This window comes from Lathyrus oleraceus, chromosome 1, assembly GCF_024323335.1.
Source record: "Lathyrus oleraceus cultivar Zhongwan6 chromosome 1, CAAS_Psat_ZW6_1.0, whole genome shotgun sequence".
Classification (NCBI taxonomy): domain Eukaryota; kingdom Viridiplantae; phylum Streptophyta; class Magnoliopsida; order Fabales; family Fabaceae; genus Lathyrus; species Lathyrus oleraceus.
Window position 1 is genome coordinate 442,294,107 of NC_066579.1, and position 4,588 is coordinate 442,298,694.

The 4,588-nt window shown below is 38.0% G+C and overlaps 1 pseudogene; it reads left to right on the forward strand.

Moving 5' to 3' along the window:
- Positions 1-1,214: 1,214 nt before the first annotated feature.
- LOC127115207 (benzyl alcohol O-benzoyltransferase-like) lies at positions 1,215-1,874 on the forward strand (annotated as a pseudogene).
- The last annotated feature ends 2,714 nt before the right edge of the window (positions 1,875-4,588 follow it).

Sequence of the window (4,588 nt, forward strand, 5' to 3'; positions counted from 1 at the left end):
CGTTCGGAGCCCCATGGGGGTTGATGTTAAATGGAAGTCAAAGGCTTTTATTTTGCGTGACCAACATTCAGAGCCCCATGGGGGTTGACGTTAAATGGAGGTCAAAGGCTTTTATTTTGCATGACCAACGTTCAGAGCCCCGTGGGGATTGATGTTAAACGGAGGTCAGAGGCTTTTATTTTGCATGACCCAGCCACGGCCGATTATGCCAGAGGCTTCAAGTTGTTTGTACTTCAGTTAGACCAGAGGTTTTATTAACGTTATTCGGCCGCAACCAATTATGCCGGAGGCTTCAAGTTTCTTGAACTTCAGTTAGGCCAGAAATTTTATTAAACGTTACCCGGTCGCAGTCGATTATGCCAGAGGCTTCAAGTTGCTTAGACTTTAGTTAGGTCATAGGTTTTATTAAACTTTACCCGGTCGCAACCGATTATGTCAGAGGCTTCAAGTTGCTTGGCCTTCTGTTAGGCCAGATGTTTTATTAAACTTAGCCCGACCGCAGATATTTAGTCCTTTGTGGAGGTTTTTGTCGTTCTCGGTCCCCGTCTTTATTTGAGGATAAGTCTTTGTCCGGTCTTCGTTCTAACAACTATCCTACATAATTCTAATTTTTTTAGAAAATAGGAGGTGTTTTCCGCCCTCGCAGTCGGGCAGAGGAAATGAGTGACATTCATTGCCTAAAATAAGTTCTAAAATAATTTATAAATGGCAGAGAGATTAACTCGTCTTCTCCAACAATAAAAATATTTAACTAAATCATAGAGTTTCATATGTCAGATCTCTTGGTTTTGCTAACGATCTTGCTTGAAAAATTCATGATTTCTTTGCTTGATATTTTGACACTCTGATGTGGTGTGATACATTTCTCCCTTTTGTGGTCGATTTGATATCTTTTAAACTTTTCCCCATAGATCACTTTATTTTCGAGGTTGTGCTATGACATACTTCGACATCCTATTAATTAATTGCAGCAATTGGCTCCGTTGGTCCGACATATATTATCCTGATTGTCTCATCGAGGTAGCCACAATCCGTTCTCTCATTCCACCCAATGAACTACAACAATACTCCAAATTTGAAATCATCACCTCGTTCTTTTGACATTGTCATACAACAACGTTACAGCTAGACCCAGATGAAGAAGTTCGTATGATGAGCATAGTCGTAGCAAATCCATTAACCTACAATTACCATATGGTTACTATGGCAACATTATGGGGAATTCAGTAGCGGTTACAATAGTACGAAAATTATTTGAAAATCCGTTGGGATATGCATTGAATTTTAGTTAAGAAATCAAAAGCTAATGTCACCCAATAGCAGGCCCGGCCTTTACCATGAGCAAGAAGTGCTATAGCACTGGGCCCCAAATTTTGAGGGGCCACATATTTTTTTTAATTACTACAAATATATATTTTACACCTATTATTTTAAAAATAGATGTTAAATCATAATGTTTTCAAAATCTATTTTACATCTGTTTGTTAAAAATAGGTGTAAAAATATATATTTTTTTCAAAATTTATGATTTTGTACCGTTTTTTTTTTCAAAAAATCGATATAAATTCATATTCTTTTAGACCAATTTTTTAAATTAGATCGGGGCCCCCGGATTGGTTGAGCCTACCCAAGAGTATATGCATTCATTAGCGGATTTAATGGTTATCAATGGTCGACCTCATTTTACTACGACTCGTTTGTTTTTAGTGTCTGATCTAACACATGTTGGATTTAGAGATGTTGATTTTGGTTGGGATAAAGCTGTATATGGTGAACCAGCTTGTGATATTTCTCTTCTTGATATTGTATTGAAAGGAAATACTAACCAACCTATTATTGCTAAATGTTCAAGGGATCACATGACAAGCAACTAGGAATACAATATAGCAGGCAATGTATTCATGATATAAGACTTTTTGCTCTGTCATGAATTTTCATCATTTGAATGTAAATTGTGCCGGAGGAATTATGCGGATATTGCAAGTTAAGCATTGATCTAAACAACTTAAACTCTTGTAAATCAGAACATAGGCATCAAGAGTTTAACTGATAGAATCATATTCTAATGAGTAAACATTTTTATCAAACATGACAAACATGCAATAGATTCATGATAGACTAAAAGAATGGTGTACACGGTTCACTTATCTTTCAGTGCTGTTGGCGGGACTGTCATCCACTCTTCTTTGAGTAAACATTTTCGGCAATTTTCAGAGGCGAGTTTGTACAAAGACCTTAATTAACATGTTGTAGAACCCAAATAATGTCACTAATTAGTGACTATGCTTTGCATGGATTAAATCCCAGTTCTGTTGTGAGCTTATTCTCCTAGTCCCAGGAAGAAATCCCAACTCAGTAGACTAATGGAGTTTTCTTAATGTGAGCTTTCCTCTTCTTGCGCAGATATCAATAGGAACTTTCCCTGACGATATGAAAATGTACATAAGCTAAACCCAATATGCTAATAGGACGCCTTGAATGCTAAAGGAGCAATTCTCAACATAAAGTTGTCTTTAGCTTTTGGCACAAATTGACTGTTTTGTTATGGCCGCTACATGATCTCATTTTCTGTAATTGGGGAACAGTGTCATTGGTGTTTTGTTTACCGATGATTTCAATGGAGTGTAATTGTTGGTGATTTTAGTATCACCCATGATTTTAGTAGTAATGAGATTTACTATAGGGCGATGCAATTATGCGTTAAAGCTTGGAAACGAGTTAGGAGTAGTGCGGAGTGCACGCTCGTAGAGCCAACGTGTAATTGACTGCAAGTAATTGAAAATGGGGTTCCAAGGGGCGAAGCCAGCGGGCGGGGTGCGGGGCAGCGCCCCGAAGAAAATTTTCTTTTGAACGTTTGAACCTTCCCAGCCGTTATTACCGTTTTTCTTGAAAAGGTATGACTTTTCGTTTTCAGTTTTCGTTCTCCTATAAAAGGGGGAAATCTGGCCTCGGTTTAGGGTTACAAAAACAAAAACCATTCTACGTTCCAGAATCTTTCTTTTGCCAGAAACATTCTTTCTTCAAGAATTATCCCCACAAAGATTTCGTGAACCCAGGCATAAATAGGGTCGAAATACTTTGTTCGGAAAGTGAACGAACACGATTCTTCGAAGACTATCCAGGATTATCAATTAATTATCTAACAGTAATTACACTATGGGCTTATCAGCATAGAAGCAATAAGCTTTTGACAGTGGCGACATCGACGGCAGGTGGCAACGTTCACGATTTACAGAAACTCCACGCTGACAAGGAACACGAAGATCGCGACAAAGAGATCGCCATGATTCCCACATTGTTCCCGTCTTAATACTACTCAGAGACGTCTCGGTCAGATCTTGTCGGATTGAAATCATTCACCACACATGTAGATGCCGCAGGTGCTGCTTTACTCGCTCATGATGGATTATGAGCCGGCGATGAGTGAGTGGCCGCCATTCGAGGATATATCAGAGGGAAAATTGAAACCTTTCTCGTGAGTCTCCCAGAAATGGAGGTGTTCCGCGAGCAATTCCACGGTGCCAAGATCCATGATTTTGCAATCTTCGTCGGATCCATCCCCGGTGAGGTAGTTGTTTGTCAATGGATGGTTGATGGCAGAGGCGATATGGTAGGAGACGAGTGCCATTTGAATGTTCGTGAAGGGAGTATGGGTCTTGATGGATTGGGATAGGAGTAAGAGATTAATGATTTAGAAAGTAAGGTTAAGATATTTTTCTTAGTTTTATCGAGCCACACAGGAGGCGTCAAATATTTTTGTTAAAAAAAATTAACCAGATAATCTCCGTGATGCTGGCCAAGAGAAGGTCATAATCATCCTACGTGTAGGAGGTATGTTAGGATGAATCAATGATCACCATTGTTGATGGTCCAAGGTTTATAGAAGATGATATCTTTTTTTTATGTTATTCATTCTCATACTGCCCCCTTTTCTTATATTGTCAGCATCCCCCTCTATTGAATAGTCACAACAACTAGGTTTTATGACCATCATAAACATAACCGGCTCATTTTAATTATTCGTAACATGCTTAAGAAGTACTTGTATCCGTTTATGACCATTAGTGACATGTAGCCGATTTATTAATCGTTTGGTAACGGTTTTCGATCCTTAGTCTGCCTCTTAATTACTTTAAGGAGATCGGTCGCCCGACATCAGGGGCCAGCCTATGTGTTCCGGTCCGAGGTTCCTACATGATCATCTCAACCAAAAATAGATATCTCAGCTAAGTTAGAAATTCCGATTTCATACCTCAGTCTACCAAATAATTTTCGGAATGTACAATATATATGGTGGTTTCCACAACGGACGTGTGGTCGTTATTATAAGCAAGATAGTGTGCTACTTATCACAACAGTTATATTAAACAACCGTTGTGATATATATATTAAGGTCATGGGTTCGAAACCAACAACAACAAAAATTTATTTGGAAATAATTAACATTTTTTTGTGAAAAATACTATGCGTTTATTATAAAATATGTATATTGTTTGTTTTCCATCATTCCTCACTAAATATATACAACCATAAAATTAGATGTAGAAGATAATAATTTGAAAAATTAAATTACTCTTGAAAAACAACT